A 24668-nucleotide genomic window follows, 5' to 3' on the forward strand; every position below is an offset into this window, starting at 1 on the left:
CATTTATACGGTTTTACCTCTCTCCACTCCCCACTCCCCGTCAACCTCCAGTAAGCTCAGAATTTGCTGAGGAATTAAGGGGGCAGCAAAGGACAAGTTGGGAAGCTACCGTTGTCTTCTCCCTCTGCAGTCTACAGCTTGCTTTCCCATCTACACTGGGAGGTGATTTTGTAGCACTTTCAAGAATATAAATAAAAAAATTATGATTGCTGCCATGACTGGTTTGGCTCAGTGGACAGCGCGTCGGCCTGCGGACTCAAGGGTCCCAGGTTCAATTCCGGTCAAGGCCATGTACCTTGGTTGCAGGCACATCCCCAGTAGGAAGTGTGCAGGAGGCAGCCGATTGATGTTTCTCTCTCATCGATATTTCTAACTCTATCCCTCTCCCTTCCTCTCTGTAAACAAATCAATAAAATATATTTTAAAAATTGTAATAGCTATATCCTATTGGGGGTGGGGGCAGAGCAGAGTAAAATATAGGTAAAATCAAAGACATAAAGTCTATTCTTATCCTTATTCTTTGTGACTCTCTTCTAGTGGACTAAAATGCATGCTAAGTGGGAGAAATGTCAAATGTAGGATTTTACATAATAATATTGGTCATCCGTCACTTTTTGTCCTGGAAACTTATGAAATAGCTATTTTAAGGCACAAATATTATGCAGCACTGCCAGCATATAGCATCCACTTAAAATGAGTTTGCATTTTGAATGAATAGCGGGATTTGTCAATGATATTATCTGAATTATTCAAGCAAATGGAAATTTGCCCGGAATGTATACAGAAATGCCTCCATCACTTGGGAGCTAGACACTTGACCACAGTGTGTTACCATAGCAGCCCTAATAACAGGGTATGTCTCAGTAAATCTGGGTTTAGCCATAACCAACTCTGAAAGGTGGACTAGATCTGACTATATTGTTTCAATTTCACTGATGAGAAAGGAAGATAGGTCATTTAGATGTCCCTCAATATTAATTCTAGTTCTAGAGACAGAACTAACTTCCTGACTCCAATGCAAGACTACTTTAAAATTAGACTATTAGATCAAATTAGATTTAATTTCCAATTCTCCTTTTGTTAATGAGGTGAGTGTCTTTTCAGCATATAAGGCAATATAGGTTCAGGATTTTAAAACAATCTGAGTACAGGAAGACAATTGGTAAAAAGTTAAAAATTTCCATCAAAAGTTCACTAGCAACTGAAATCATATTACACTCATCAGAAATATGCATTATTAATATTTTAAAATGTATACCTCCAGGAATTTCTGTGCATATATGTGAGGAAATATTTTAATTTTACTGTGTAAACCTAGTGTAGACAATACAAATTGTCTAAGTTATATAGTTTAATATGTCATGTTAACAACTAAAGTCCTACTAATTATTTTTAACTGGAGGCTTTTTATTTAGATTAGTTCAGATAATTTAAGTTTAGTGGTCATTACTATGAGAAAGCTACATTATTATAGTAGTTCTCACATCATATACACAAACACACTCACAGATCTCTTTCTCTCTCTCCCTTTCTCTCTCTACATCTATCTACCTACCTATCAACCTTCTATCTATCTTATCTATCTATTGAATATCTATCTATCTATCTATCATCTATCTACCTTCTATCTACCTCATCTATCTATCATCTATCTATCTATCATCTATCTGTTATCTATCTATCTATCTATCTATCTATCTATCTATCTATCTATCTATCTATCTATCCATCCTTGTCTAGGAAGAAACCCCTCTCATTTTAGCTTTCTAAGAACATAAGAACCATGGAGACAAGTGAATTCCCTCAGTCACACTCCCCCTGCTGTGCCTTGTGGCTGAAAGGTGGCAGATGCGGACTCATTGTCCAAACTGCACCATTAGCTGTGCGCAGTGCGTGAGTGCAGCCACAGGGACCGCAAATCCCATCCAAATGCACCCGCGAAGCGTGGCTTTGACCCTCAGCTGGTGCATGTGCCGGAGCCGCGCAGCGAGGCTGCAGGGTGGGGGTCCCGTTCCTCCTCCTCAGCGAGTCCTCCCCTTCCTCCTCGCAGTCTCTCTCACCGGAAGGACAGACGGCAGCGAGCCTGTTTGAAATGCAGGCACATCGCCTGGCGATGCTGCTAGGCGTGTTCCGCAGACAATGGAGTCAGGGGCCCAGGGAAAACTTGTACATTCTGGCTCAGAGACGTTTCTTGGCTTTGGCTTCAATAGTTACGCAATATCCTAAGTGAAAATGAGACAGCCCATTGACTCCATGTTCTGAGATGTGAAGCACTAATGACCCTTTAAGCGTTTAGAATTTCTGAACTTAAAACTAATGGTCCCGGCCCAAGCAGAGGGGCTCATGGGTTCAGCGTGGACCTATGAGCCAGGAGGTCACAGCCTGATTCCCGGTCAGGGCACAGGCCCGGTTTGTGGGCTCGACCCCCAGTTGGGGCCTGCAGGAGGCAGCCGATCAATGATTCTCATCATTGATATTTCTATCTCTCCCTCTCCCTTCCTCTCTGAAATCAATAAAAGCATATTTTTAAAAAAACAACAACAAACAACAGTGGTCCCAGAGTAATATTAACGATGTCTCTTAATAGTTTACAAGTGCTTCCATATTCAGGATTACATTTAATCCTCAGATTTAAGTCCTCTTTCACTGATAAAGACATTGAGGACCCAAAAGCCAAGGTATTTATTCTGGGACCCATGCTGACCAACGGCAGACCCACACACTAAATGTACTGGTCCAGGTGTGCATCACAAGTGAGTGCAGGCCGAGTGGGCAATTACGTCAATCATTGTGGTGGGTGCTTTATATCCAGAATGTCTCATTTGTCACGACATTGCTACTGAGAAGGAATTATCTCCATAACGTGAGGTTGCTGTGCCTAACTTCCCCAAAGCTGCTTTCTGGGAATGCGTAGACATGTTTCAAACATACACCTGCTTCACTCCAACTTGCACGCTCTTCCTACAACATTAAGATGACAAGTTACGATGGACTCCAGACTTGCCTAGAAAGGACATGGTCTCCTTCAAAATGGATGGAATAAATAATCTGGCATTTTAGTTTTCTTCAAAGAATGGTGGGTGAATTAGCATAAATACTATTATCATGTGACAACAAAATGTAGGCTTTTGTTCAGCCAAAGTGGGACTCCGTGCTTTTGTGTTTTAACATTTTAAGCAACACATACCAGAGAGCCCTTTGTGATGATCGGTCATTGGGATCTTTATGTGGGTCTGGCTCTGAGTGAAAAGCATATGAAGGACCTAAATACATACAGAATGCCTTATCCTAAAACAAAACATGAACATACAGCTTCCTTACAAGTAAGAATAGCCGGACCTACCTCAGAGGTGCTGCTGTTGTGGATACAGCCTCAGAGACGTCCGTGTTCAAACACGTAGAACCCTTGAATAGGGTAAGATGCAGGGCTGAGCGGCAGAGGTAGCAGGTGGAATGAGGTTAGCTCATCACCTGACCTTAATGAGGGAGGTGATCTTGGGTGATCTTGGGCTAGCCAGGTGGGCCCAATGTAGTCCTGGGGGTCCCTACAGAGCACTGCCCCCCTCTCTCAGATTTTAGGGAATTTGGCTTTAAGTTCACAGCCATTGTGTGCCATAGCTGACGCCTTTCTATGGTTTTATGCATGATGACAGGGGAAATTAAGCTGTTTCCCTAAAGTGATGCATTAGGAAGGGAAAGAACTGGAGTGTGAACTTGGGACTCTGGCCCCAACCCCAGGCCTTTTTTTTTTTTTTTTATATTATACCATGGTATATTGCCCTATTGCTGAGCAATTTTAATAACACAAATAGCTGTGTTTTTTTATTGTTTTTTTTTTTTGAGTCCTCATATCAATCACACAATGGTAGATACAGTTAATCCAATGTAAGGGTTCAGGAGAGGAGGCTGAGGCTGAATGAGATTTACCGAAGGACACAAACCAGCGCTGGACATACCAGCCAGGTTATTATTTCCAAAACTTTGCGGAAAATGCTGAAAATAACAACTACCCTATTTATGCCAAATAAGTATCAGAGGCTGGAATATATGGTAACCGTCTTTGAAAGATGGAAAACATTCTTATGGAATTTCATTTCGCCTGTTTTAGGAGAAGGGGGGAGGGGAGTTTTCTATCTGAGCCTGAGCCAACCTTGCTAAACCCGTTACTTTGCCCGAAATCACCAACCATGCTAACCTCGCCACCTGACCCAGTTCTGTTTCCTATCAATGCACACTTGCTTCGAACAGAGCAATCTACACAAATCTAGGACTCGATTAATTTAGCAGCTGGATCATGCTGTGTATTTTTTGCTCTTTAGTCGTCCATAACTTTTCTGAATAGTTTCTTTCATATCCATACAGGTTCTATTTCAGATTATTAGTTTCTGGAATTTAACAGATGGGGATAGGTAAGAATATCTTTTCACCTGGCCTTCATTTTATAGATTTTGTTTATCGGTGTTCATTTTAGCAATTAATTGATGGCGATGTTGAGTTCTACTAGGACCCTACTAATTTTCTCCCTGTTGGAACTACCCGTTTCTGATAGAAGTTTTAGTCTTCTATTGGACTGGTACATTAATCTGTTTGTTCTTGCAGTTCTAGCATCAGGTTTTGCCTCCTGTGTTTTCACACTCTGCTGGTAGGCGCAATGGCATCAAAGAGTGTGATGTCGTTTTAGAATGTTGGCCCTTCTGTCATTTTATAATATTCCTAATAACTTCTCCCCTCTGTGTTCCTGATAACTTTCTTTGCTCTGCAGACTGCTCTGTCTGACATTAATGCAGGTAACCCTGCTTTCTTTTCATTAGTGTTAATACGGCATGTCTTCCTCCAGTCCTTTCTTTTTAATCCTCATGTGTCTTTTATGGAAAGCAGGGTACTTGGAGACATGTCCTGGGGTCCTGTCTCTCTCTCTCTTTTTTAAACATAATTTATTGATTTTTCACAGAGAAGAGAGAGGGACAGAGTGCTAGAAACATCGATGAGAGAGAATCATCGATCAGTTGCCTCTTGCGCACCCCCTACTGGAGATGCAACCAAGGCACATGCCCTTGACTGGAATCGAACCCGGGATCCTTGAGTCCGCAGACCAACTCTCTATCCACTGAGCCAAACCGGTTTCGGCGGGTCATGTCTCTTGATCCATTTGACAACCCCCACCTTTTCATGGGTGTATTTAACCATTGTCATGTGAGGTGATTGTTGATGTAGTTGAATTAATATCTACCATATTTATCACTGTTTTCCACTTGTTGCCCTTGTTCTTTGTTCCTGTTTCTGTCTTCCATACTTTTTCTGCCTTCTGTGGTTTGAATTGAGCTTTTTATGTGATTGTATTTCCTCTTCTTTCTCAAAATATCAATTATACTCCCAGCTCCCCCCCCCCCCCAAAAAAAAAGAAAAAAAGAAAAGAAAACTTCTTTTGGTGTTGTTCTAGAGTTTGCACAATTTTAAGCAACTCTATGTTGCTTCAGAGGCAGTGCAAATACCTTAACAACAAAATAATCCTAATTCCTCCCTCCCGGCCCTGTATCATTGCTGCCATTCTGGTGCTTATTCTGGATTTGCAAACCGGGTTTGTAGCCTTTTTGCATGACAATGTGCTGTGTGGCATGGACATTCCATGCTGGGTCCAAGGAGCCTCGATAGATGAGCCCTTCATAACATGGCTGGGAGCACAGTGTAGGAGAGGGCACAGTCCTTTCATTGGAGGTGAAGACTCAGTCTCCGGGGGCCTGTGGCTGGGGCTGTGAACTTCCCCCATGTTCTCAGCTTCCTCCTGCCACCCCTCTGGTGGGAAGGACAGCGAGTGTGCTCTGGAACTTGTGTCTCTCTTTCTGCAGGTGGGTTCGTCCCTCCTGACCATCACAGCAATTTAGCACTCAGGTATGAGAGTTTCCTCGAGGGCAGGTCTTGTTAAGAAGACAGATGCTCCAGGTACTTACAATGGTTCAGTTCCCTCTACTCATTTCCCTCTGCTCATGCTTCAAGCATGCTGGGATTTTTTTTCTGTGATGTTCAGGGAAGATATAAAGGAACACAGAGTAGACCCAACCTGGACATTATTGATGCTTATAGATCAGTCTTCTCATAAAGTATCCGGCACATAAGCCCAACTACGTGAAAAGCATTTTTATTTTATACACCATTTCCTTATCTTACCTGAAATTTTTGAAAAGCATTTTTATTTTATAAACCATTTCCTTATCTTACCTAAAATTTTTGGAAAATACCAAGTGTGTCCTCTCATTTCAATATCACAGTATCTATAAATGTTTCTTTCTTTTGAATACATATAAAAAATCAGTTTTCCATAGTATTTTATAGTTTACATTTTATTTTTATATTTGGTTTCCCATTTAACTTCAACTTCTATACTAACAAAAGCCTAGGTGGTCCTTGTGCTTGATTTTGAAACTATGTTGTCTTATATGAAAACCTGTGCTATTTATTTTGTTATGAGATATATATACAGCAAGTAGATTTTTAAAAATGGACCTTGAAAATACTTTTAACTAAAAATTGCATCTTTTCACTTAATGCTAAAGAATGCTGACAGATACAAAAATAATTGTCCTGCATTCAGATAAATATGAACTAATCACTGTTTAAGTCATTGACAAACATAAATATTTTAGCTTTTATTAGTGTTAGTGAGGTGACTCTTAGCACATAAATAGAATTTATTAAAAATGAAGTCTAACTTGAGATTGTTGCTATGCTTCGTGTAGATTAGATATCCTATTAATTATTTAAATGAACAAAAGTAGGTGATCTATACAAATGGAGTCCCAAGTAAGTGTAGAGGAGAGCTGCTTTTTACTTACATGATTTGTGATAGTAATGGGATGAGGACTGAGTTTAATAAAGGAATAAAAATATATATCTTTAAATATCTTTTTATTTCAGAGAGAAATGGAGAGAGATAGAAACATCGATGGGAGAGAATCAACGATTGGTTGCCTCCTGCATGCTCCCTACTTGGGATGTGCCCTGACTGGGATTTGAACCATGACCTTCTGTTCATAGGTTGATGGTCAACCACTGAGCCACACTGGCCAGGCAGAATAAAACAAATTAAAAAATTGGAAAATGTTGAATTAGGAATTCTGCTGCTTTCAGAGTAAAAGCACTTTTTTTTTTTAAAATGAGAAGTTAGCCAATATATACATACATTTATTTTTTGCAGTTTGGAATTTTTCTTCTAGTCTTCCTTTCATTTAAAATGCGTCCTCATCATTAAGTTTAAACGGACGTGTTGAAAATAAAATAAGAAAATAGAAAATTAAGTGCTTGCTTTATGTGAATTCTCAGTGGCTCAGAAACTTACATACACACGTTCATCTGTATTATCTATGAGCATACACATTAGTGTATCCATATATACATACATCTATGTGTATTAGCTATGTTTCTTTTCATTTATTTCCCAGACAACTTTTGCTTGTTGTTTGCTGGGTTCCTTGGTGATGCTGTATCACCTCTCCCATCAAGAAATAGGAGAGGCAGCCAAAACCGGTTTGGCTCAGCGGTAGAGCATCGGTCTGCAGACTGAAAGGTCCCGGTTCGATTCCGGTCAAGGGCATGTACATTGGTTGCGGGCACATCCCCGGTAGGGGGTGTGCAAGAGGCAGCTGGTCGATGTTTCTCTCTCATCGACCTTTCTAGCTCTCTATCTTTCTCTCTTCCTCTCTGTAAAAAAATCAATAAAATATATTTTTAAAAAAAGTAATAGGAGAGGCGAGCATGAGGACGTTTTTCTTTCCTGTTGTGCTTTGATGCTGATAAGGGAAGATGTGTGGCTCTGATAAAGCAGAAAGACAGTTTTCAAAAGGCATATGTATCTACCTGCAGCGCTCTGGGGGAGGACCGCAGGCGTCAGGTGAGCGGTATCCATGACGTTCATGGTAACAGTGAGGTGGAGTCTGTTCCTACTTCTCAGGAGGACCTGGGAAGACTTCCGTCAGGCTGAGTTAAAGAGCAGCACCTTGTCAGAAACGGCCTCTGCTGTAAATAAGTGCAATCTACCTCAGTCAGATGGAATTCCAAGTTGTGGCTCGTTAAGAATGGGCATCAGCAACCCAGCCACCTGATGTGCAGCAGGAATAGCGGTGTGGATGGGATTCTCAGGGTAGACCATCTTGTCCCATGGGATCAGCACAATGGTCTCCCTAAGGCTCCAGGGGTTGTGATTACAAACCACTGAGGTAACTGAACCACTAAAATAGCATCAACGCAATAAGAGAAGTGGCCTGAAAACCCAGCCTCTACCCTTGCTCTGGAGAAATCAGTTGTTGAAATTGACATCTAAGTCACATGGTAGGATGCAATCAACAACAGAAGCTTTCCCCCCAAATCCGGTTTATGGGGGCCAGCCTCGGGGTCTCACAGAGCAGCCTGCCAGGGATGTAAGCGGGAGGCTCTGCTTCCCCTGGCTTTTACACAGAGATTGGGTTTATGGACTCTCCACACGGCCGCGGCTCTTAATGCCAGGTGCCGACGACTGCCTGATTACCTCGGGAGGACCTCAGAGCTAGTTGGGCATGAAATAGAGGACCTCTTCAAATGAGAGAGATTAGAATATTCAACACAGTTTACAAAGTGTGACAATTCTATTATGTAAGTTTGAACAGCAGCCACCGTTAGAAAAAAAAAATCTATGAAAATATCCAGGAGAAAAATAGCTCGGCAGAAGCAGGGACCGTGAAATAACACAGGCTTCATTACTCGTGGGAGAACCGTGCTTGGAGATTTTCTTATCTTGAAAACCCGAATTCTGCTCCATAGAACATGGAACTCATCCCAGTAATGTGAAACCGTTACGGCACAGATAATATTTGTAATGGCCGGCTCTGGACTTAATGCACAGAAATTTCTCCATGGTTGGGTTTTCAAATTGTTGATAATATCAAGGCAACTCCAAAGCAGCCACGGTGATCTTTACTTTCTAGGATAGCGAGGAATCACGGACAAGGTGTGCAAGAACAGTGGACAGGTTCATAATCTCTCTTTCCGAAGGGAAGAGGAATTGCTTTGTAAATACACTTATTATTTTAGAACTGTTTTAGGTTTATAGGATCCCTTAAAGCAGTACAAGCGTTCTCATCTATCCCATGCTCAGCTGCTCCTGATATGAACCTATCATTAGGATGGCACCTTTGTCACCACTAAGGAACAATGAACTATCACATAATTAGTGAGCATTTATACTGGATACAGATTTCCTTAGTTATCACCTAATGTCCCCTTTTTGTGTCCCAGGATCCCATCCAGGGTTCTTATCACATTTACTGGCCAAATTCCCTCAAGTTCCTCTTGGTTCTAACAGTGTTTCAGACATGGATTGTTTGTGATGATGACCTTGGTCATTTTACGGGGTATTTTGTCAGGCCTTTTGTAGAGTCTCCTTCAGCTGGGATTTGTGTGATATTTTCTTAAGATTAGACTGGGGCGATAGGTTTCTGGGAGCAAGACCACAGAGGCACGTGGCCGTTTCCCTCACATTATGTCCATATGACTTCTTGTTCCTCACCCCACCACACAGGCAGTGCTTGTCAGTTTACCCCCTGCAACCTTCCCTTCCCCTCCTGTCTGTACGGAATTCTTTATAATAGAGAGTCACTATGCACAGCCCACCCGTAAGGAGGGGGGCTGCCCTCCCTCCCTCCTTGGAAGCAGAGCATCTATCTCACGTATTGGGAATGTGTCTCTTTTCCTCTCTGTACTTATCTGTCCATTATTTATTTATTACTCATGGGCTCGTGATTTTTTTTTTTTTTTTTTTTTGTATTTTCGGTTATAATTTAATACCATTTTATGGATGTTGTTGCTCAAATCATTCTGGCCTGGGACATAGAAAGCGCTTTCATTTGGCTTTGGTGTCTCTGACACATTTCTCCTGCAGCTTTATGTTAGAGTTTGTTTGTTTTTAATACTCGCTGGCTCTACAAACGTTTGGTGCCAGGAGCACTCATTAAACTTGGATATTACTACTTCTAGGACCTCTCAGCGGCCAGAACAAGAATGCAGGTGCCTGTATATTCACTTACCTACAAAATATTTCTGTATATAACAGGGTGGGACAATGTAGATTTACTGTTGTGATTACCCAAAACAGTTTATTCTCGTATTATTATTTACTAGAGGCCCAGTGCATGACAATTCATGCACTGGACGGGGGTCCCTCAGCCTGGCCTGCCCCTCTCACAGTCCAGGAGCCCTTGGGGGGGGGGGGAGGCAAACTGGTGATCAGGGGAAGGTGACATCCCCATCACACCTCTGCTGCTGCCACTGCCTACAGTGCAAGCCTTGGCCAACTCTGGCTATCAGAGCCTTGGGTGTCCCTGGGCAGCCGGGAAGCTGCCATCTGAGGCTTGCCTGTGCCTCAGGCCAGCCCTGGGAAGCTGGGGGGCTGAGGGGTCTGGGGGACTCTGGAGGCAGGCGTGCAGAGCAACCAGGCCCCACTGAGGGGACTGGACATCACCATCTTGTGGCCGCAAGTGCCACCATATTTGAGGGTGTGACAGTCAATTAGCATATTCCCTCCTTTTTGGCTGTGGGCACTACCATCTTCAAGAGTGGGGCAGTCAATTAGCATATTCCTTCCTTATTGGCTGTGGCTGCCGCCATCTTTGCAATGGTGTGAGGGTCAATTACCATATCCCCTCTCTATTAGATAGGATTATTTCCCATATGAACAACTGTATATCTATTTTTGCCCCACCCTGCATGAATATATTGTAATTTAAGTTATTCATCAGTGAATATAATTTAAGTTAATCATTAGTTCATACTGAAGTAGGAACTTTTTCAGCATCCAGGGCTATATGATGATGTTGAAACTGCATACTCTACATGTCCTTTTGGCTTCTTTTCAATAAATTTATTTGAATAATGTTGTATTGGTCTGTAATGCTGTGAAAAACAAAAGTAGACATATTTTACCACAGAGCTAGCTACTCCACTATAAGTGAAATTTTCAGTTTTCCATGCTAGGACTCTGGGATTGAGGATGCAACCTCTGAACTCTGACGGTCTGAGACCTCTGAAGGTCCTCCCTCCAGGAGTGGTAGTGCTGGAGAGCCAGTTTATACTTTCCTAGTCCCTAGGATCCTGGGATTTCTCCCAGAAAATGATTGCTCCTCTTCTCTCTCAACTTGCCAGAGTTCCTATAAATACTTGTCTTTCAAACCTGCCTGGATATTAAATCACCTGGAAAACTTGCAACAGAAATTCTGATATCATCTCTCTTCCCCGAACTAAATTCCATTTGTGTAGGATGAGGTCCGGGAAATATGTTATTAAAAATCCCCTGGCCCAGCTAGAATGGCTCAGTGGTTGAGTGTCGACCTATGAATCAGGAGGCCATGGCTCAATTCCTGGTCAGGGCACAGGCCTGGGTTGCAGGCTGATCCCCTATGTGGGGTGTGCAGGAGGCAGCCGATCAATGATTCTCTCCCATCATTGATGTTTCTATTTCTCTCTCTCCCTTCATCTCTGAAATCAATATAAATATATATATTTTTAAATCTCCTGGATGATTATATTACAAGATCAGTTTTAGGAGTAGCATTGACATTCTTTACCTCTAAGGACCTTTGGTCCTGAGATCTGACAAATCTCTGTATTTTATTAATACTATCCATCTGGATCAGTTGGTGCTCATCCCGAATATTACGTAATACATGCAAAATAACCACAGCTCTAAGCTACTCAGTGTCTGAACATTTCAGATGAAAGGAAGTTTGTTTCCTGTTTGCTGTAGACCCTTCTGTCCTGGCACCATATCAACCCAATTTTAGACGATGGGCCTTGTAACCATTTGGGGAAATAACACTGAACTAGGCCAATGTAGAAAAAGTTCTTTCAGAATTCAGAGTTCAAGTCCACAGTGGGCAATTTGAAATGCTTCCTATGTTGGCAAATTACATACTTTTGTTGACCTACTTTGAGATGGGAAGATTCGGCTCTTAAAAAACAGGAAAATACTGCTCCTCTGCCTTTTGTACCAAAATACCAAACAGCATGGCTGCCTGTGGGGTCCTCAGGGAAGGTTCTACCAGGCACATTAACAACACACTCAGGGACTGTGTCGGGACCAAGGTCAGGGAACATTGCAGTCTAATGACCAGAAGCATTAAACTGAGAACCGCAGTACGCGGACTCTGGTCCTGAGACTCTGTAAGAGCCTTCAGATAGCAGGGAAGCCATTACCCTCCCGTGCTCTGGCTTCTTCATCTGTGAACGAGGGATAATTGCTTCTCCTTCATTAGGATGCGGAGCCCGTGCAAGAGGCGATCTCTGAGAAAACACATTAGACTCCGCAGTGAAGAAGTCCCTGCACTGTATCACACTGCCACGCCGCGGCTGCCCTTCTATTTGATCCCAAAGAAGATCCTTTCACCGGGACCGGTGTGGCTCAGTTGATAGAGCGTCGGCCTGCGGACTGAAAGGTCCCGGGTTTGATTCCGGGCAAGGGCATGTACCTTGGTTGCGGGCACATCCCCAGTAGGGGGTGTGCAAGAGGCAGCTGATCGATGATTCTCTCTCATCGATGTTTCTAGCTCTCTATCCCTCTCTCTTCCTCTCTGTGACAAATCAATGAAATATATTAAAAAAAAAAAAAAAAAAAAAAGAAGAAGATCCTTTGCTATTTCCTCCTGGGACGTGTTCAGGGGGATTGGAAAACTTGTTTGCCACGTTTATTTAGTTTATTTGCAATAGGTCTTTCCCGATGTTCGGCCCCATGCTCTTCTATCTGATGCCAGTTCTCTCTGTCTGTGTCATCTCTCCACATGAATCTCTCTCTACTTGACTCGAGGTGTAAGTGGCCTAAGCAGACCTAGAGTATCTCCCAGGGCAGACAGAGCCCACGAGCACTGGTTTACCGGGCTGAAAGAGTGACTGCATATCAGCTTTTGCTCGCCCAGCTCTGAAGTCCTGATTTCAGCGGTGCCTGTGAACACCCTCAGAGGCCTCTGACCCGCGCACACTGAGTAATGGTGCGCTGGGAAAATCCCAGGTGAGCCTCTATCTGCGGTTTTGGTGATGAGCTGTGTCGCTGGCTGGCTTTCCCTATCAGCTCCTCAGAAGGGCCTCACTGAGCGGAGGATGAGGTAGGGGGATGCTATGTGGAGATTCTGCTGGCTCCAGAAATAACCTTCTTACATTTTTCTCAGCTGCTCATTTTCCCAGCTCCTCCGAAGACGGTTCTTGACTCTGAGCATTTGGATGCTGTTTCTCTGTCGGTGGAGTTGGGACACGCAGGTGGAACGAAACTCTTCCCCTGCAGTGCCACACGCAGCTGGGGAATTCGGTGGGAGGCCGGGAAAACGGTCAGCTGCCCACCGTCACCATTGTTCCTGGCACCAATCACTTAGCTCTCCACGCGGGGTGGGATGTGTGCAAAGCAGGCTCAGAAAACTTGAACCTAAAGATTGGGTTGGACTACAACTTTTTACACAAAGAAGAACAAACTGTAAGAACACACTAGACCATCATGCTATCAACTGTGGATTCACAGCCATGCCTGGCTGCTGAGACTCTCCTGTGCCAAAGGACCCTTTAACATGCGAGGCATCTGCTGGATCTTGGAGAAGGAGAACAATGCTCATTAAGAAATACTAAAGAGGCATTTAAAAGACAGGAACATCTGAATACTGATGCAATGTGAGGACAGTAGCTGGGTGTTCCATGTCTGAAAATAAACTGCAGACTGCTCTTCGTAGGTGAATAACAGGCTTATTTTTAGAGAGGAACTAGACCAGCGATGGCTGTGCTTCCCGCTGGGACTTTTGGGAGAGGGAAGCTAATGTCAGGAACTTGTTATCCGACACCACATACTTTCCACAGGTCCCCTCTCTCTACCCAGAATGCACCAGCGTTTCAACCACAGTCATTTGTGATACATCTCCCCTTACATTCATTCCGAGCTGCAGGAAGCTTTTGATAATAGACGGAGATGAACTCAGCTCACTCCTTTTCTTTCCCTGAGACAAATCAAAACATGAAACTTTCAGCAACAGGGAAGGGAGGGTTTGAAATCCCTTGGAAACCTCACCCCGGTGTTTCCCTGGCCTAGGCCGCAGTGGAGCTTCGGCTCTGAGCTCAGCAGGTGGCCTCTGCCCCGGCCTCTCCCTTCGTGACTCGCTGCAGAGAAACGCCACACGTGTCTTAGAGAGGGGGTGACTTACCCTCCTCTCTAACGTTGGAAGAGCCACCCAATCACTCCAAACATCAGCCCAGAGAACGAGCATACGGATGAACGACATCAGGCAATAGGAAGGCCTGATAGAAAGACAATAGAGAAGTCATGTTGCTATTGTGTTCATCAATAACATCCACTCTCCAAAGATGTTAACCACACAGAATCACAGGTGGCTCAGTAACTAAAGACATGTTTTCGAATAATTACACCCCTGCTTTGACCTTTGTCCTGTGCCATCATACAGCCACCTTTCTCCCAAGGAGTGTGTTCACAGACTGGGGTCCAGGACCAGGAAAGAACCAACAGGGGGGGTGACTGCCTTATTCGTATATTTACGGTATTGGGGTGGAGCAAGTGTAACACCACACGCCTGAAGTTTAAATGTTGGACCCATGGGACTGTCTGTGGACCTGAGCCTGAACGGGGGACCACGTTGATGCTTCTAATGGATGGTCTCCAGGGGGGAGGGGCTAACGGCACAAAGCCCTCCGCTACAACATGCTCTCTAGAGGGAACCCAAGTGCCAGGAAACGCTCTCTGAAGAGTGTGCGCTGCTCCTAAGGGGGCCTCTGTCAGTGGGACTGGCTGCAGAGAAAGCCCACAGCCTGGTGGAAACACCGCTCCTGGAGAATGCAAGGGGCAAAGCGCAAAAGGGCCAATCAGTAGGGACTATCCCCCGCTCTGAGCTCAAGGAAAGTCCAATCTTGTCTTATTAAGATGACTCAGACAAGCTTACTGTTTCTCCTTTTCCTAGGCCAGTGAAGAAATGCAAAACAGCCAGCAGAAGCAGAGGAAAAAAGCTGTAAATACTTTGAGGCTAAAAATGTTTCTAACCATCCCCAGTCTAGAATGTGTAACTGCAGACAAAGGCAGAAAAAAAGCAGCATGTCCTGAATGTCATCATGTGCCTGGTCCTGCACTAGCTGCTTTCGTATTTTCCTCCTTTGCCTTATTTTCATCTTTAAACTGTTCTGAAGTAAATATGTTATTGTTTTCGATTTAATGTCTTAGAGAAAGTAATTTGCTAAGTCTAAAAATAGATGCATCTGGCACAAGGAAACATGTTCACTCAGCTTTAAAATATGTGTTCTGAAATCTTTTCTTCTCCCAAAGGTAATAAAAAAAAAAACTTCTAAAGTTTCTTCCAATTCCAAAATTCTAAAAATATAGTTAAGTGGTAGCATTAACTATCTTCCTTCTAGCAAAACTTTCACATGGTTAAAGGCAACTCCGCCAATATCCTTAGCCCGCACCTGAAAATCTGACAGTGGATGGAGAAAAGCCGTGAAAATGCTGACTGGACTCCCTTAAAATTCATGATGACAAACCTCAAAGGAGCTGTGGTCCTTCCAGGTGACCCTACGCCACACCCCGTGGAAGAGTCACCTGCCACTAAGCTCCTTCTCATCGGCGCCTCTCTCCTCAGGCCTCTAAGCCTCCTCTGCTCACTCGCAGTTACTAGCCGTGCTTTTCTTTAAGGGAGGAATTGGAAAACTTCCAGAGGCTTCCAGTGTCGTGTCGGTATCTATCTGTACATAGAAGAGAGAAAATAGGGGCTGGCTGACTGCCACAATCGAATCCCATTATTTTATAGACTTTTCTACTTAAATAGTTCGTTCACTCAATCATTACCAGTTTTTTTTCCTATCTACTGAAACATTACAAAGCGTGCATGTATGTGTACATATGCTTACACACATGTGTGTTATCTTCAGTTCTCATTATCCACACTAGTGATGGTCTATAAATGCACTGGGAACACTGAATTAGAACTCATGCCCCTGGCAGAAATAGAGCTAGATTCCCAAGAGTCTCGGGTCACAGCATCTTGTGTTGCAGGTGTTTTTGTTTAAAGACACCATATTAAATATATATTTCTGACATGTAATTGCGTGGCCTTTGAATAATTTAAAGCCTGGAACTTTGGAAGTCATTTGCATTAATTAGGTGTGTCTGCCCAATGCCTTGAAAAACAAGCCAGGCTCATCAGTGTTAAACACCTGCTCTTGTATATAAAAACCCCTTTCTTATAGAACACTTAGTAGGTATTGTTAAAGATTATCTCCTAGGCTCTGCTTTTAGAGTTAACAGTTTCATTGCCAGATCTCCTTTGGCAATGTGCGAACCAGCCAGCACTAGCTGAGTGGTTTTAGCATTTCCTGAACCAGGGTCATGTGACTGTACATTTATTTGGCTTCCAACCTCATGGCAATACTGTCCACTATGGCTTTTTAAAAATCAGTCATCATCTCATGAACCTACAAATTTAGCCATTTTCCCCCCATCTTTGCCATCCTATTTAATAAAAGAGTAATATGCAAATTGACCATCACACAAGATGGCTGCCCCCATGTGGACACAAGATGGCCACCACAAGATGGTTAGCAGAGGAAGGCAGTTGGGAGGGACCACACCTGCAGAGGAGGGAAGTTGGGGGTGACTGGGCCTATGTTTATATGGCATTATTGAAAAGGAACAAAAACAAAAGTTTTGTCTCTGGTTCACCTGCAGTTTAATGCCCTATAACTCTGCTCCCCAAAATCATATACAATCTCACTAGCTCCAACAGCCAGAGGTATACATGTTATCAAGCTTTAATTTTTTTCTCTTGCTAATCTCTAATGTCAGAGGAACTTTGAAGGATAGAGAAACATTTTTTCTCCCCAGCATCCTCTTCACCATCATTTAGAGTAAATATCTTAAAGGCACTGTTTCCCTTATACTGAAAACTCTCTTCTTTCATTTAAACTTCTAAGGCTCTTAAAACTAATGCTTATTTGTATGTATAATGCTTAAAGTAATTTGTCTGACGTTTTTAATTTCAGTACTTTGCTTTTTTCTTTACTTTCTTTGAAAGCAGATATAAAATATCTTATAAGTGCTTAAAGTATCAAATAAATTTAGTAAATATTTATTTACTTACTTCATCACTTCATGTAAATATATATTCCTGAAATTTTTAAATATTAGTTTTCTTAAAATAAGATATTTCAATCTTATATGTTGAGATAAATTATTTACTTTTGTAATACTATCATTTAGATGATGATGATGATATTTTAATGGTAATTCTTTAACAGCATGGTGATGTACAAGTAAATACTTTTTAAACTATCTATGCACCAAATATTATCTCTCTCTTTTTATTCCACTGAAAGAAAATTAAATGGTCTGAATCATTCATTATGTGGTAGAATTACGTCCCTTCACTGCTATTATCACATACCAAATTAACATAATATTAAAGAATCAACTTTATTCATGCACGTTTTCTTTTTCAGGCACTTCTACTTTTAATTTCAATGAAATTCCAATCACCTCATATAGTCACATTTTAAGATGATCATCACTGTCCAAATATTGCTTCTCATGTATGTTTATAGTAATTAGTCTGACTTACTTTAATGCAGAGTAAGATGAACAAACATATGCAAATAAGGGTAGAGGGAATAGAATCAAAATCAGTGCTTCTGATTCAGAATGGCAGAGGTAGCTTCAGGCAAAGGGAAGATTATGGAGAATTTATCTGTGTCAGACCCTTTTTGTTACCTGTTTTTCCCAGATGTGCAACGTAAGTTCTTGCTTTCACCATTCTTTTCAACTAGATCAAGTTTTATGAATGTTGTCACTGCTCCTTCAAATGAATGAACTCATGTGTTTTTTTGCTCCAACATAAAAGTTAATCAAATTGAAAAAACCGAATATACACTAACCAATTTGGTAAAAGAGTTGTATCTAACTTAGTGTGCATGGAGGCTATTTTTTTTTTTAAACTCAAGTGTACTGAGGTATAATTTACAATAAAATTTACAATTTAAAATGTATGATTCAATGCACATTGACAATAAATAATATATAGAAAGTGCCTAGCTTATTGCATATCATATCGTACTTTCTCCATAAGCAGCGACCACTGGTCACCTCAATGTCAATTCAGTTCATACTTCTAACCACTACACTACAAGATTCAGAGCAATCATGAGTAGGTTTTGTTTCATATTCTCTCTTGAATGCTTATTCTAATCTATGAAGAGATGCAACAGCAACGTGTTAATGAAAAAATGAAAATATTTCCGATGTATTCATTTTCCAACTGAAAAATTCCCCTTTCATTTGTTTTCCCAGTTTTTGATCCTTAAAAGGATTGACTGAGTCTTATTTGTGAGACTCCAGATCCCATTCTACACCTTTCTGTCCCACTGTGTCCCATTGCCCCTGTGGTACCTCTGTTTTTCTAGCACTGGCTCCTGAACATCATCCACAGTGTCATCTGCTATCCTTCCATTCCCCCATCTCAAGTGAAATCTAGGTCCTCCCATGATGGCAGTTTCTCACTGATGCAGATCCTTTGGAGCTGAATAATTGAAGGCCTAGTCCCAGGGATGAGTCTCAACCCATCAGGCATCAACCTGCTGGCCCTTGTGGATTGTAGTCACCATATTTCCTCTTAGGAAAAATAATTTATAGGGATGAGCAAAGTAGGTTTATAGTTGTGAGCATGCAAAACACAGTACATTCTTTTATTATTATTTATAAATTATTGTATTATTTGCCATACAAACCTACTTTTAACTACCCCTGTATGGATTTGCAAGGTAGTCCAACATAAGCCCCTTGGTAATTATATGCCCACATGTGTATACTTCTGTGCGAGAGTAGTACTTGTATTTCATTAGTCCTCATCTCAAAATGTCAAATAAAGAACCAATGTTGGCAATATTCAGTTGAATATCCAAAGGTGAGTCTTACAACTTTGCTCACAAATCCACAGTTACCAATTACTTACTCTGCCAACACTTTTTGCTTTTACTAATTAAGCTATAGAACTGTCATGATTAAGTGAACATTTTAGAAAGAAACATACCACCACCCAGCCAGCATGGCTCAGTAGTTGAGAACTGACCTATGAACTAAGAAGACTCAGTTCCATTCCTGGTCAGGGCACACGCCTGGTTGGGGGCTCCATCTTCAGGGGGAGGTATGCAGGAGGCATACCTCTCTCATCACTGATGTTTCTCTATCTCTCCCTTCCTCTGGAAATCAATATATATATATATAGAAACATAGCACTGTACTTGATAAAAATTATATTTCTAGGATATAAAGTAAAGTCTGAGAACTCTAATATGGTCCTGGAAATGCTTATACATATTTTAATCAGAATGATTAGACACTCAATTCTTAAAGAATAGTAAAACATCAAAAGCTAAAAAATACTGAAAAAACATAAATTTATCATCAGCAGCAGGTGATTAGTTTAAGGAATGAAAAAAAATATCCAAAGAAAATTACTCTCTTCTGTTGAATTAAGCAGTAAACTGATTGAAGAGGAATCAATTAGATACTGGAAGTGAAAACCACATCGATGTAATGAACAATGGATAAGTGTCTTTTCTCAGGAGTGAATGAAGGCACCCTTCATAAAAATAAAGTTCCTTTTCTGGGAGGCGTATGGTTTATCACTAAGTTAAAAGTTCGAGAAGCAAGGCGATTTCAGAATTATTCATGTGGCCCATGGCCATTGCTACTCAGAGCTGCTGCCGGGGGCATCGCTGTCAGCCTCAGCTGCATCCATCCACCCTCTGGCCTGCCCTGTGCTCCACGGAGGCCATGCTTCCTGCAGGCTGTCCAGGGGCAAACACGGCTGGGGTGAATAGAACCATGGGGGCATGTGCCATCGCAAGTCATTCCCACAGCGCACTGGGCTACTCTGGTGAGCTCTGTAACTGGAGGATCGCTCAGGTGCCTGTTCAAATGATTCTTAAAACTGCTTTGTAGTCCTTCCCCGGGTCCTCCTGCTCTCCCCTCTTTTTCTCACAGGTGTCTGAGCCCTGCTGCACTCCAGAGACACTCCCTGTCTTCTGTTCCCTTCCCCTTTAGTCTTCTTTTATCCTCATCTGAGGACATGCTTAGAGAAAGGGATGGGGGGGGGGGGGGAGAAAGAGAAAAAGAGAGGGAAAGAGCAGTCCATCGGCTGCCTACTCCATAAGCACTGGGACCAGGGATGGAATCTGCAACTTGAGTGTGTATGCCTTTCCTGGAATAGAGTCTGAGACCTTTGGTGCACCGGACATGCTCTAACCACCGAGCAACACCAGCCAGGCTCCTCCCCTATATTCTTCATGTGCATTTCCTCCAACATTTCTTTCAGTGTCTACTCCTGCCTTGGTATCTGCTTTTTGGAGAACTTGAACTGACACATGAATAATAAGTACAAAGGAGATGGCAATTTTTATAATCTTTATATATTTGTTCATATGAAAAATGTGTTCTCTTTAATATCATTGCTTGTGAAACAGATGGAGTCATTATAATGGTTTAAAGTCTTATTTTAAAAATTGAATTAAATATTTTAGCATTTATTTTTAATTTTCATCAATCAAGATATTAGCCACCAAATAGTAGAGACTTCACAAACCAAAGAATGTTGTTATTAGTGATGCACATGATTAATGTAAACCTATTAAATGTTAAATTTCATAAATTGTAAAAAAGATGATAAAGAAAAAAAAATAAACCAACCCTAAAATTATTCTAAAAAGAATTGTGTTCACTAATTAGTCTTTTGTGGGATTGTTTTAATCGAATAAAAATTGAATACCACAGTTGAAATATTATGAAATAATGTGACATATCTTTAATATGCATTTGGAAAAATGAATGAAGTTCTTTTTATGCAATAAAGAAATTAAAGGGAGTGTTAGTAAACTTATTAACAATAGTACATTATTTGAAAAATCCTTGCTGGCCAAGAATTTTCAGTTTCTATCTTTGTAGCAGTTAAGTAAAGATAAGCTCAAGCATATAGAAATGGAATGATACTGCTCTCATTTCTGTTCTATTAAAAAGATATACTACTTAATTTAAAAATCTGTATGAATATCAAATGTTACACTGGATAATTAATCCATCTGAAATGGCTATGAAACATGTTATCCCATAATTCAGGAAGAATTAAAAATGATTTTGAAGCCAAAGCATGACTTAATGCATCTATGTCTGGTAAGTTTTGGACTCAACTAAATAAAGCATACATACTCCTTGGAAAGAAACTAAATTCATTATCAGAGCATTTCAAAGATATATTTCGATTAAAGCAAGTGTCTTGCCTGGCTGGTGTAGCTCAGTGGTGGAGTGTCGACCTCTGAACCAAGAGCTCACAGTTGGATTACTGGTCTGGGTATCCATGGTGTAGCCTTGATGCAGGAGGCAGCCAATCAATAATTCTCCCTCACCTCTGATGTGTCTATCTCTCTCCATCTCTCCCTTTCTCTCTGAAACCAATAAAAAAAATATTTTTAAAGCAGGTGTCTTTATGCAGTACTACAGTTACCGAAAGACAACAAAATCAGTTGCAAATATATAAGGAGAGCATCTGAAGATTTTTATTTTTAAGAGTGGAATAAACAAATTCTGTTAAATTAGAAGAGATTCGTGAAATTCAGGGGTTTTATTCAAATTCCTTAGTAAGAGTTATTTAAGCAGTATTTCTTATAGATTTACTAATATTTGGAAAGTATACATTATCCTGTTTTATCACCCCCCCCCCACTGACCCCCTCCACACCGAACCTACCCCCCTCCCTCTGCCTTCACTGCACTATTGTCTGTGTCCACAGGTTATGCATATACATATATACGTCCTTTGGTTAATCTCTTCCTGTCCTCTTCCCCTCCTCCCCACTTCCCTCTGAGACTCCTCAGTCTGTTCCAGGCTTCCACATCGAGGTTCTATTTCGTTTGTTAGTTTATGTTGTTCATTAGATTCCAGATAAAAGTGAAATCATGTGAGACTTGTCTTTCTCTGACTGGCCTCCCAGTATTTTGCTTAGCACAAAGCTCTCCAGGTCCTCCATGCTGTCTCAAAGGGTAAGAGGTCCTTCTTTTTTCTAGAAAAATAATGTGGATTCCAGTCCTCTACCCGAATCACCGAATCAGTATGTCCAGGGCATGACCTGGGGATTTAACTTTCATCAAATAAGACATGTGATTTCTGCAAGCATTCCATTTGAGATCTGCTGCCTCAGATCTAAGGGGCACTCTATTTTCAAGCCTGAAATTGAAGGTTTTAAATAGTGTTACTAGGTGTGTTTTTTTTTGTTTGTTTGCTTTCCTCACACCCCCCACAGTTTTAAAAAGAAAGCAACAAAACAAAACTCATGGTGTTTTGTTTGTTTTTTTCTCCACGATGTAACTGAAGAATTCCTCTTAGCAAAGATTTTATCCTTTGGCATCTCACCTTTTAGGTCCATCCCAACTCAGACTTACAATGTTAAGTAGCACATTATGGTTAAGACCTATGATAAGTTGGTGGCTATTAAGGGAAACTTTGGCTTTTCTCAATCATCATATATTTTTTCAATGATCAAAATTTATTTTATGACTTTGATTGACATATCCATTAAATATCTTACTTTGGACAATTCAGAGTTATAGAGAAAACATTTTAAATAAAACTCTAAACATTTTACATAGTTATATTTCATTCATTAGGGTACTTTTTCATAACTTAAATGTTCAAATATAGTCTTTCAATTTGTTTTTATTTTCACAGTTGTTACTATATGCTATTGTTGAAAATATTAAGCCATTTTAGTAGTGCAGTTTTATGTGGTCCTTTATATCCCAAATTTTTTTGTTTTGTTACATTCAGTTTCATGCTTTCAAAAACGCTATTTCTGCTTTTGAAGGTATTTTCTTACCTTCATGATTTGTCTGTAAATCTCTTTTTTATTGAGCTGGCAAAAGATTAGACTTTCCTTTTTTGTTATTTTATTAACATGAAGACCAAGCTTTCTAGAAATTTGTGTGACCTTTTTCACTTGTGATGTTTTCACATGCCTGTGGCCAGTGAGCTTCCTATCTCAGTCTCCACAGAGCGCTCAGGGCTGTGAGAATTAGCAAGGGATTAGAGTGACATTCCTCGCCCTGTGCTCTTGCTTCTGGCTACAGTGCTCTTTCTTTTACTGCATAAGGTTTTTAGGAGATTTTTCTTATTCACTAATCTCCATTATGTCTGCTATTTTCCTAATATTCTTGTCACATTTTCTTGGCATCACTTTGACCAACAACGTCATTAATGTTGTCTCTATTTCTCTGTAAATATATTAAAATGATTTTGAAGAAGCAGATACAACATGCAACGTCATTCATGCTTATCTGTTGCAAAAACATTTAAAGGAAGAATGCTTTTCTTACCCCCTTTAAAGAAAACAGATGAAGTATAGCTTGCCCAATACTGAGTTTGATTACTGGGTCCCTAATCTGCTCCAAAGTGATCACTACCCTGGCCTGTGTTGTTCAGTGGTTATAGTGTCAGCTTGCACATAGCTGCCCAGCTTTCTCATCTTTTCCCTAATTTGCCTTCTCTCCACTTTCCCTTCATGCTAAGGATGAGCAGCAACCCTTTGCAGTTTAATTCGAAATACTAGGTCTTTGCCTCAATTGGTCTACATGCACAATGATTAACACAGAGATGATTAAGTATCTGTGTTTATATACCTCATTCTTTCACTCAACTTTTTTCATTCTCATTCCCTCTTCCACTTTGGCAGCCATCAGCTTGTTCTCTGTATCGATGGGTCTGTTTCTTCATTTTTTGAGATCCCACATTTAAGTGAGTTCCTACAGGATTTGTCTTCCTCTGACATATTCACTTAGCATAATACCCTCCAAGTTATTCACATTGTCACAAAAGGCAAGATTCCATTCATTTTTTAATGCTGAGTAATATTCCATTGTATATATGTATCATACCTCTTTTGTTATTATTGTTGTTAATCTTCACCAGGGGATATTTTCCCAATGATTTTTAGAGAGCATGGAAAGGACGGGGAGAGACACACACAGAGAGAAGCATTGATGTGAGAGAGACACACAGACTGGTGCCTCCACTGACCAGGGACAGGGATCAAGCCTGCAACCAGGTACTGATCCTGGGACCCTCAGTCCCCAGGCCAATGCTCCAAACACTGAGTAAAGCCAGCCAGGACCCATGTCTTCTTCATTCATTCATCTGTTTATGGACATCTAGGTTGTTTCCATAGTGTGGCTATTGGAAACAATGCTACAATGAACATGGGGTTGCATATAACTTTCTGAATTAACTAGAGGCCCAGTGCATGAAATTTGTGCATGGAGGGAGGGTCCTCTCAGCCCAGCCTGCACCTCTCCAACCTGGAATCCCTCGAGGAATGTCCAACTGCCAGTTTAGGCCTGATCCTGGGCCTAAACTGGCAGTCGGACATCACTCTCACAATCTGAGACCGCTGGCTCCTAACTGCTCACCTGCCTGCCTGTCTGATGGCCCTAAACTGCCCCTTCTGCCAGCCTGATCACCTCTAACTACCCCCCGCCCCTGCTGGCCTGATCACCCCCAACCGCCCCCCACCCCCCTGCCAGCCTGGTCACCCCTCACAGCCTGCTATTCAGTCATTTGGTCACTCTCACTAACCACCCCC

The sequence above is a fragment of the Pipistrellus hanaki genome, assembly GCF_964339955.1.
Source record: "Pipistrellus hanaki genome assembly, chromosome: 6".
Lineage (NCBI taxonomy): Eukaryota > Metazoa > Chordata > Mammalia > Chiroptera > Vespertilionidae > Pipistrellus > Pipistrellus hanaki.